We start from the raw sequence: 11788 nt of genomic DNA on the forward strand, positions 1-11788 counted from the left end.
ACATAGAATAGAAATATAAACAGAAATGGCAGAGTGCCAGCAACCCCTTGAACATAAATCTGCCAGCAGCTGTGCCAGAAGTCTGTTTCATTACACTCTTGGCATTGGTTAATAGAGTTTGTGTAAATTGAGAAGATGTGTACATGCTCCTCATTGCTACTTCTCTCCAAAATACGACCAAAGCTTTGTATCTGCATGGCTTTGAATTAGAATAACACCACTGGTGCTCTGTAAGATTTTTTTTTTGGTTCTTGGGTAATGGATTTACCTGTGGACTGCACCTGTTTGGTGCTTATTTTAGCTTAGTCTCAGACCAGGGACATAGGAGGTCCACAGAATGAGGGAGGACGAGCCTAAAAATTTCAGGCCAGGTTGCCTGTGATAACATGCCTGAAAGGGTGTTTTGGTTTGGTTTGGGTTTTGGGGTTTTTTTTCAGTTCCATTGGTTTTGAAACTGTAAGGGCTGGAGCACAGCATATTTGATCCTGTGGCAGAGTATCTTAACCCCAGGGTAGTCATTAGTTTGCTGAAGCTGACTTGTAGAGTTAGAGAATTGCAGCCTGGCTCTCTGTGTTTATAAACAAATAAATAGAGGTGACAAAAAGCTGGGAGTCTGAAGTGCAGGCGGGGATGGAATAATCCAGGAAGTGTTTGCTGTGCAAATGTGTAATACGCAGTGAGTCAGTGTAGCAGACTTGTTCACTGTTCTGAGTCCATTTGTGTCCTGGATTTCTTCAGCGTACTACGTGTTTGTAGTCCTCTTCCCACCAGATTGCTAGTGAAATATATAGGAAAATATTTTAAAATAAGCAAGTAGTTTCCACCTACTCCTGTTCAGAAAAGAAAACAGAAATCCTGAGTAAACGTTAATATTGAAAGAACTGTAAGCATCCTCAATTTTGTTTGCCAATATTGCATCTCTACCTGGATTGTTGTCTTGCAGGTTAGACTGAAAACTGAAGTGGCTCACAGGGTTTATTTATAAAGTTAGGATAAAAGGAAGAGGAAAACTTCACTTTGGTTGCACCAAAGGGTTAGAAATTCAACCTGTAATACATGCCATGACTTCATTGACGGGTGTTGTAGTTCTACCTAGTTCTTGATTTGCAACAACTTATATATATATAAAATATACAGAAATTAATATAAAGGGATGTAGAGTAGACATTAATATACTGAATGTGTATCTGTGGTATAAAGGCAAGAGAGTGCAGTACCTCTTAAAAACAATACCTGCTTTCAGCCAGTTGTGCTGTGATGCATCATCTCATAAATAGTATGGATAAAAAACCAGCAGACAGCAGGTCTGGAGCCAATGGCTCAACTGTGAGAGTAGCAGGATAGTTTATTTCTGCTTTTTGTCCTGTTTTGAAGAGGTGACATTATCACTTCCATCATATCTCTTCTGGATTGTGTTTTCTAAGACATTCCAGATTTTCAAACACTAAGTATAATGTGAGACCTTCACATCACCAATCTAGCTCCAGTGCAGAATATGAGAAGAGCACAGGGTGTCTACATCAGGCAATGAGTTCATGAAATGCTGTACTGTGGTTCTACCTGTGGCTCACAGCTGATGCAGAATAGGGTGAACAATTCATCTGCTCCCAGTTTCAACTTTATTAATGCAAAAGGCTCAGGTCTTTTTGCCCTGAATGCCAAATGGATTGCACTGTAGTTTGCTTGTGCCCAGAACAAGCAATGCTATATACACCTGAGAACATGAGATTACTTCATTTTAAACCCTTACAGATGATCCCGTAATACATCAAACACTCTAGTTTTATTCCCGTTGTCTTAGTTTACATTGCAGAAGAGCTGAAGAATTCTGAAATCAACTGAAGAGGGTATGTAAAACCTTTCATTTCAAAATTCAACAAGTGTAAACAAAAATTATATGTAAAAGGTGATACTTTGCAGTGCAGAAATCAGTTCATGTGATATTCGCCAGTACAAGAGTCTGAAACTGTTTTGATAAAGCAGCACCTTGGTCTGAAACTTGATATTTCCACAACAATACAAAATGTTAGGAAAGTGTTTTCTTCCATTCGTGCTGGAGAGCTTACAAGATCAGGGAAACTTGCTCACTTAGAGGACTCACTCACAAGGACTCATCTGTCCTTGTACATAAAACCTGTCAACTGATTTGGACCATCTTTAATGTTGCTCTGTTTCTTATTTTCTCCAGCATTATTTGATGTGACATTTGTTGTTGTTATGTGCCATTGGTCTACACTGCCCCTGAACTTTTCAGTGACCTGAGCATAATTGTGCAATATTTACAGCAAAATATTAGGGAAATATTTAATTAGAAATAAAAGATTGGAAAGAACCTCAGTAAGGTGTCTAGGCCATGCCTTTTCCTTGCTTTAAGTCAGGATCAGCTCGACCTAGACTGTTCCTCACAGATATTTAATTTTTCCTAAAAATTTGCGGCAATGGACATTTGAGTCTTCCGGTGCAGTCTAATGCTTGTCTAACTTCATTCTAGGAAATGCCTGAAGTCTAAAGTGAATTTCCCTTACTGCAGTTACTGCTTAGGAATTCCTTCTAGTTTCTCAGCAACTGTGATATATCTCCTTTGCTGTTAGCTGTTCCAGATTTGAATATCTCTTCAAATCTTTCATTTCCTAGACTAAAACTTGATGTTTTCATTTAATCCTTTGTTAGTTATTCCAGAAGTTTACTGCCTGAAATTGAGCACAGCACTTGAAACAGGTACTGTATTCCATTGCAGAGCCAGCGGGCTGCTATCCTACCACGAGGGAATGTAAGCGTGCAGTTAAAGGTGACTTCCTTTTGTTGCACTAAGGTAAAAAGTTGCCACCCTTCAGCTGAGATACAGTAACTGCCTATCTGTCTGCTCTGCAGTTGCAGAGAAAAACAGATTTGCAGGAATGATCCCCTGTTCTGCATCGGGTGGGTTGGTTGTGGAGTCAGTTTCTGTGTCAGACATAGAGAAAGGGGCAACCGTTACCAGCTGGGGACAGAGCAGCAAGGATTCCTCATGCCCTGAGAGGTCTGAATTAACAAGGAAAGTTGGCAAAGCGTAACCAGCCAGCTGCCTAGAACTGCTAACAAGTGGTATGAAGGTCCCTGCCAGTCAAGGCAGCGGCCACCTTGTTTTTAGTTTAAACATAATTCAGTAAGTTAGGGAGTTCTCAAAGAATTTCACAGGTTTGGAAGCACTACAGCTCCTTCTAGCAGTAAACATACATAGCATGCTTGCCTTCCTGCCCTCTTCAGGGCAATCGCGTTTGGGCTAGCAATTACAACAGTTGCTTATGCATTAGGATATGAGGAAAAGGAAAATTTGGAGTGTTTTAATCATCAGAACACTAGTTACTGGTTTTTAGGGAGAAAATTCTACTTGTTCTTTGTTCTCAAACGTGCTTTCTTCGTTTCCCCAGCTTCATGCGCCTGTTTTTCTGTGGCTTGCTCCCAGTTACCTAAATATAATGTTGTGTCCCTAGCCCAGAAGGGGAGAGAATGTCACATTACCTCTTAGGAAGCAGTTGCTTAATACAATGTCCCTTTCTGGAGGCAATTAGAATAGCTCTTCATTCTTTGTAGGTGTTTTTCAGGGGAGGGCCTGTGTCCTGTACTAATTTTAGGTGTAAGGAGGAGAGACGATGTGACCTGGTTTTAGTTTAAGAACAATCATCCATGTAGGGACTGGCAGTTTGTGTGAAGAAATGACCTTCATGTGCAGGGCCAGAATTCAATTACCGCTTCTTTTCAAGTACACGCATGGCACCACAGCACAGCTCACCCGGTTTTATGTCCACTTGATATTTAATATATTTCATTCAGAAAATGGTGTTTTTACACTTGGCTGTCTCAAGGGTCAGAGAGTAAATCAGTGTCACAGGATTACCAGTGCTGCACAGGGAAAGCCAAGATACTAAAAAAGCACGAGGTCAGACGCATTCAAGGTCACACTAGCCCCACTAAGCTGTTGAGGAAACAACGTGACTACGCAGACAAAAACTTGAACGTTGATGCTGATGCCCAAGTAACTTTTTGTGCGGGGTACAAGGCACACCTCGAGTCACAGGAGCGTGCGGGTGGGTGCCCTGAAGCGAAAATGACCCCGCAGCCGGTTACTGGGGCCAGGGGTGCCGGCTGCCGGGGGGACCGTGCGAGTGGGGGCCGCCCCAGCGCCCCCCGCCCCGGCGCGCTCCCGGAGCCCCGCAGGTGCCGGCGGCGGCCGGGAACGCGCATGTTAGCCAGGCGTTGGGGAGGGGGGGGGTCGCCGCCGTGTCCCCGGCGGAGGACGGCGACCGCCCCTCTGCAGCGCGCTGCGGGCAGGACGCCTGCGCCGTGCGCTGCCGGCGGCGGAGGGCGGGCGCCGCATCCCCAGCGCTCGGAGCTGCGGGCACGGGCGCCGGCATGAGCGGAGGCTCCACCGCGCCCAGCCGGAGCTGAGCCGGGAGACAAAGGGGAGAGGTCTGCCGCCATGGGGGAGCCGTTCCGTGCCCAGGCCGCCGCCCCGGCGGGGCCGCCATCGCCCGCCGCCTCCTGCTCGCTGCTCGGCGGGCTGCTGCAGAACGGCTTCCACCCCCCGAGCCAGCCGCTGAGCCACGGCGGCTGCGGGGAGGCGCTGCACCCGCTGCTGCTCCGCCCGGAGCTGCCGCCGCTCAGCCACGGCTCCGTGGCCAAGAAATGCCGGCTGCGCCGGAGGGTGGACTCGGGCCGGCGGCACAGGCCACGTAAGTGATGAGCGCGGCGGGCTCAGCGCGGCAGCACTGCGGGGCGGCCCCCTCCGTGCGGCGCTGCCGCGGCCCGGCCGGGCCGGCGTCGCCATCGGCCCCGCTGTCAGGCGGCCGTGGGTCCTGCCCTGCAGATCGCCGCCCGGCCGGGGCTGGCGGCCACCCGGCTCCCGCGCCGCGGGCGTTCCCCCCCGCCGGTGGCGGCCCGGGCGGGCGGAGCGAGGGCCCCCGGTGCCGGCCAATGCGGCGGCGGCGCCCGGGCACAGCCCCGCTGCCGCGTGGGCCGGGCCCGCCCTGCGCCAATGGGGCGGCGGCGGGCAGGGAGCGGCGGCCCGGCACAAACGCGGGCGGGCGGCGGGCGGCATCTTCGTGCCGTGCTGTGCCGTGTCCCGCGTCGGGCGGCGCCCAGGGTCCTGCCGGCCTCCGCCGCCTCCTGGACGCGCCCATGAAGCTCATAGAGCCCAAGCAGCGCTGTGAGTAGCGCCTGGGCGGGCGGGGGTCGGCCTGGGTGCCGCTGTGCGGCGGGAGGGCGCAGCGGTCTTGGTACAATGCGCCTTCTTCCCCAGAGGCTGGCAGAATTAAGAAAAAAGTAGACCTGGGAGCTGAGTGCAAATCATTCGGACTGAGGCGGGGGGGGGGGGGGGGGGAGTATATTGCAAACACGATAAATTTGTAATACACTCCTTACGGTCATTGCTTGTGGCTTTGGTTGGTTTGGGAGATGTTCATGAACTGGCTGCTCATGTTTTGTTGCAAGGCTGTGAGTCTCAGACATCCATATTTGTAATGTACTTAATTGTATAAAGTTTGTTGATTAATGGTATGTTTTACTTACTTGATTACAGCTGACTTCTTACATTTAGGTATGGAGCTATTCAATAATTTCATGGTGAAACTCTACAAGTAAAGCAATCCCATGGAATTGGAGTACTCTGTTTCTTTACAGTCTCACTTTGCTAGCCCTTCAAATAAAGCAAACGAATGTTTTCTTCTTTGTTAAAAGTTCAGCATGTTCCAAAAGGGTAATCAAGGATAGTCAGGATCGCAGCTACCTGCTGCCAAAACTTAAAGATGTTTCTTACTCAGTAGGAAGTAGTGTGCATTCAGCTAGTCTGGATTACTACTTTTTTCTTTCTTTTGAAATGAATACTTAAAAAACTTTTCTGTATAAGTCAGAAGAATAGTCAGAAGGAGCCTTGAAGAGCTGCAGCTTTCACAAGGCTACTTATTAGCCAGTGCCTTCTCTGGCGTTTTTAAATGTTTTTGCTGAGCTACACATGCTATTTTACCTTAGAATGTTCTCAGTATTGATTAATCATACATAGTATTTGTAGATATTTAATTTAGTCTTCTACCAAATTTAGCGTATTGGTGACAAAATCATTCTCTGACACAAACTGGTTTTGTAGTCTTTGTCTAGCTTCACACTTTCATTCAGGAACAAAAACTGCAGAACTTGGACTAACTTATGTTTTGATTTGGTGTAACTAAGAAGGGTCAGCACTTGCATATCAAACTCTTCATAATGTTAAAAACTATTTTGAAACAAAGAACGAGGCTTTTATGTATTCATGTAATCACTTGAATAAGAAAGAATGGGGAATTTGGTATTTCCCTCATGTTACCGAAAAACTCGGAATAAAACTTATCAACACCAATTTGATGCAGATAAGCAGACACTTCTTTATTAACGGCCGGGTGCACGGGTGAATCCTTTCACCAACGACGCACACCATGCACCAAAATCATACATCTTATGTGGAAGTACTCATACATATTCATTAAGTATTCATGCATAAACATAACAATTCCTGGAAATCATTATCATACTCTCCTCCTATTTCCGATTCTGCACAGTAGAGTCCAGAAGCACCTGGAAATGGGTCTGGGGTGTAATGTGAGTCGGTGGGTAATGAGTCGGTGGTCGCGATCTCCCCCTGTCGGAGTTACCTATTGCCTGAGGACACTGTTTCTTGGCTTAAACTTACATGTTGCTTCAGCCGATTTCCCCATTTTCCCATTAATTTGGATTCTGACATCTCTCTGCATTCTTTCAGGTTATTAAATACCTTATAAGTAAAATTATCTTGAATCTTAAGCCTGTTATCTATAGTTCTAAATGTTCCTACTAGGTGATTCTGACCAATTCTTTCGGCCTTGGTACAGGGCTGTACAGGGGAGTTCGTAGTAGCCTCGGTTCCTGTATAGAGTGCAAATGCAGCATAGGATTTTTACTAAATATCTCTTATAATTCTATATTCCTATTAAAATTAAATTAATACTAATCTATATTAAATCAATAACATATCAAATCAGTAACATTGGTATACTGCTGTTGGATTGGGGTGTATTTATTTATTTAAAGTCTCATGAACAGCAGCTTGTAGTTGGCACCACCTGTCAGCTTTTCAGTGACCAGTATAAAAGGAGCTGATGGTTTGTTTCTTTGGGTGGAGGTAAGCCTGGGGTGTTTGTCATCTCTGCTGGAATCTGCTCTTAATACCTGTTTAACAGAGCATCTTGTCTCAGGGACTTCTTTTCTAATGCATATTAGGTGATGATTGCTGGGAGTTCTGTGTTGTTACTTCATATCAAACTAGTTGTCAACAAAATCCCTTTGAATATTGGAGCATTTTTAAGAAAGAAAAGAATGTGGTAGAATTTTCTTCAAGCAATTGCAGTAGAAGCCCTAAAAGCATAGATCTAGAACAAAAAAAAAAAAAAATTTTGAAAAACATGGCAAAAAATGAAAGGCGAAGCATTGAAGAAGTGGTCATAGGACTCGGAACTGACCTTGTTTTGGTTCTGTTGTTCTGACTTACCAAAAATATTCTGAAAATAAGAATTCAAAACAGTAAGTGGAAACATGCATATACTGATTATCCTTAAAGATTCTGTAAAATGTAGGGAAATTTTATTACAGCTGTGCTCATAGAACAGGAAGAGGAAGATGTATCCTCAGGATATTTTCCTGCAATTTTGGAGCGTTTTTGCCAGACTTCCAACAGTGATGTGATAAAAGCTTCCAGACCTCTCTGTTTGGAAGAGCTCTGTCTTGGGTAATTTTCCTGCCATCCTCAGCATGGGCCAAGGGGAGCTGGGGGGGCTGAAGCTTTGGCAAGAGCATGGTTTTTTTTTTTTCCCCCTGCAACTTTCTCAAATGGCCCTCAAGAAAAATAGCCTTCGCTTGTGCCTTAGACCCAGAGCCAGCACATGGTTCATCAAATGCATCTGTTATCTAAGTGCAGTGAAAGGTGGGGAAGGAGGGAAGAAAACAGGTGAAAAAAAACAGAGTTTGTTTTTTGTGGGTTTTTTGTTTGTTTGTTTGTGGTGATGTGGGTGTGTTCGGGGTTTTTTTAATAACTAATTAAGTTCTCTGATTTGATTTCTTCTATGCCCAGGTAGCACCCATGCCAGCAGGAAAGGGTGAGGGGGCGATGAGGCCCCTGGGTGGGAGAGGAGGCCAGAGCCCACCTGGGGAGGCAGGAGGGGTTGAAGTGTCTCACAACTGTTGGCTGGGGGATTTGGCAGGCCTGACAGCAAACAAAAAGGAAAATCAATATTGTGTTTTGTTTCTACCCTTAAGAAAGGAAATATTTTAAAAGGAAAAAAAAATCAAGAAAAACGATGAATGTATTTCTTTCAGTACTGAAAACAAGAACCAGATTCATACTGCCAGATTCGGTCTGCAATCACCCTTCCTTTACTTTTTGAATATTATTGAGGTACACACGTTTATGACTGATGAGCTTTCTTAATGGAAAGCACCATGTCTGGCAGCAGTGTGACAGCCGCAGGGATTTCCAGCTGGTGCCCCGGCTGAGTAGGTAAATGGCTTAGGATGCAGGTTGCACCCCCCTGCAGATGTTGTTCTGAGCCCTCTGCAGTTCCAGACTGCACTGCACTCTTCGTGCTGGTCTTAGAGCCCTTCCCTCAGCTGGCCTCATGTGAAGGATTGCAGCAGAGGAGTGGGAGGCTCCATGGGAATTTCCTTTGCTGAGCCATCAGGGCTGGTCTGACCTGTGCTGTTGTGTTTTAGGGCACTGCCAAGCACAGGAGTGTTCTTCTGCCTGGCTGGGGCATTCCTGCCACGTAGCATTCCCATTTCTTAGTCTGAAGGACTCTGTTTCAACAACCCAGTGAAGTTTTGTAAGATGTATTTAACACTTAGTAAACAAGCCCTTGAGCTGGCTCGTGTTTTTGCAGTTAATTTAGTACTTTACTAGGCACAGCTACACTGTTGGTTTCTAAATCTGGTGCATTCGGTGTCTTTTTTTGTCCATACAGCACATTTGAGAAGGGTTTTACTAATTGCAGTTCAGTAGTTCAGACCTGTTGTATGTTGAGATCACTCTAATTGCATTCTCAGAGTATGCATAGAGCTTGATGGTGACGCTTATGACTTTATTTCGTTGAAATTGCTACTCCCATCTCATCCATAGAAATGCTTTCTGTCTGAAACACAGCTGCATTATGATTTGCTGTGATAAATGTTAATTGATAAATGAGAGTCAGCGTCTCTTGTTTGAACCTTATTACAGATTCCAAATTAAAACTCAGAAAGCATTTTTCTGGATGCATGAATGGTAAAAGGTATGGGGAAGAATAGGTTTTGGAAAATATGTAGAAGATCCCACAACTGGACAGGCATCATGTTTTTAGCACGGACTGATTCTTGCATTAATCATTAAAGCGAACACTAAAGTGACTCCCGTGCTAATGGATTAAAGCAATGCACTTAACAATATGTATTCCCTGCTCATTGATGTGTGAAAAATCTTTGTTTCCAGCTTTTGTGAATATATTTAGGAAGGAGGTGATTGATGCTCCTGCTACATGCAGTTTTATTGCAACTCAGAGCTGCAGCTGCCTCAAGTTCAGCAAACAGAATCTCCAAGTAAAGATTAAAAGCAGTTTCCGTCTGTGGGAATACAGTATTTCCTGAACTGGGAGAGGTCTGGGTCCCAGTGCTGGTGACCAGATCTCAAAATCATTGCACTTCAGCCAGCAGTGGGAGCTCTCTGGAGCAGATTTCTGTTTGTGTTCATTTATTAGCTAATGTGTGCAGCTTCATTTTGCATGGATGATGTAGCTGATGCATGTGAGGTCCACAGTGCCTCACAGTCAGGTCTTCACATGTTTATCCGCATTAGGAACCTTGTGGTGGGAGTACAAATGCACCATGATCACTTGGAAGACTTACGAAATGACACAGCAGCTCTGATCTGTCAGTCCAGTTCATGATTTCAGTCATTGTCAGTGCAAGATCTGCTGGATTCATACAAAGGTGTATTTCAACACCAGGTTTGTTTAGAAAGGGTAGGAGAGTGAATTTGTACTGATGTATATTCAAACTGTCCTGGCACCAGACTCTTCTGTTGATTTAACTCACCTTAATGCCATAATTCATTAGAACCAACTCCATGGATACGTGTACAGTAAGTGATGCTTTGTACTGAGCAGTGGCAAAGAGCAAGGGTTGTTTTCTGTTTAACACGTGTACAGCACACACAGGTTTGCTAGTCTAATTCTACGTACGTATGGATCTATCTTAAGGTTAATTTTTTTTTTAGATGAACACCTGTAGTTCTGCATAGTGGAGCCTGTTGACTTCAGAAAGTATAATTGCATGTGAAATGTCACACAACCCTTTCCACTTAGTTCTGTTTAAGAATTTTGCAGTAAGCAGGGTGCTTTATCCCAGCCTGTGAGATAGCGATGTTGGTTTGAGTTTAATAGGAGTGTGTTTAGTGTATGTGTTCAGAATGTAATATGTGTGTTTTTGTGGATGTTGACAGTGCTTATGTATTGTATAATGAGCGTTGTCTGTTTTAAAGATTGGATAGAGGATTGCTAGGTTTTAAGAATGAGGGGGAATTGTTTCTGTTACTATTTGGTGCATCAACGTCCCTTCCTTATGCCTCTGCATTGTCTATGTTTCTCTGTTTTTACTCTCTTCATTTATTGTAGAATGTGCTTCTTCCAAAAATTGTGTTCAGAAGACCGCTTAGAATATGGAATTTAATGGCATAGGAATGAAAGACTAATTAAAATGAATGGATTGTGAGGATGTGGGCTTGGGCTGGAGGAGAAGGAATGGGCGTACGTGGCAGGTGAACAAGGAGGCGGTGGGTGATACGGAGCTGTGGATGAGGTTGTGCTGTTCTGATAATGCCTTCTGTGTCCTTACCATTGATCAAACTGCTGTGGATTTTAGAAGGTGACTCAGGCTTTGTTTCTGTGGTCTAGTCTGTACAGATGTACAAGTGCAGTGTTTGGTTAAATTTGTGCCAGCTCCATGTAGGTGCTGGGATCTGTCCATGGGCAGCTGACAGGAGGTGGATTGGAGATACCTGAGCTTCAAACATAGAGTGAGGAAAACAGAATTCTGCCTCTGCACTGCTCTGCTAGCAGTAAGGCTTTTGCTTTTTCTCTCTCTCAAATGGTTTCTTCTAATATTCCTCACTCTCCTCTCTGTAAGATCACTTTTGTCTATAAAACTTACTTTGCCTTATCATCATCTTTTTTCCTCTTTTTTTTCCCTCAATCCTCTTCTTTTCCTCAGGATTCTTGTAGGATTCTTAGCTGTAACCTTTCCTGCTGCCTCTGCTGGTTTGGCTTGCAGTCTCGTGATTGATGACTGTGCTTCTGACCTTACTCTTTAATTTCTACAAACCTGTGTGGCACCCCTCAGAAGTGCCTTTGAGTGGCTGGAGCTGAAACCTGGATGAACAGTTCTTACTGAACCTGTTTGCCTTCGGGTGGCCATCATGAGACCGTAGTTGGTGGAACTTGGTCAAGAAACTCTGGTTTTCATTGTAATATCCCTAAATAATTAAGTGTGCACACCAATCTGTGTGGACTAGAAACGCAGCACCATAATTTTCCATACCCTGTTGCTTCATTTATTTATACATTTTTAATTATATTTAAATTTAAAGCTCTGCTTTCTAGGAATACTTTTTCCATGACTTTTTTTTTATATTCCAACTACACTAATTTATTTCTTCATACGCTGTCCCGTTCTGCTTAATTCTGTAGTAAAACCTATGACAGACAACTTGCTTAAGAGCAGT

The sequence above is a fragment of the Strix uralensis genome, unplaced genomic scaffold (genome assembly GCF_047716275.1).
Source record: "Strix uralensis isolate ZFMK-TIS-50842 unplaced genomic scaffold, bStrUra1 scaffold_126, whole genome shotgun sequence".
Lineage (NCBI taxonomy): Eukaryota > Metazoa > Chordata > Aves > Strigiformes > Strigidae > Strix > Strix uralensis.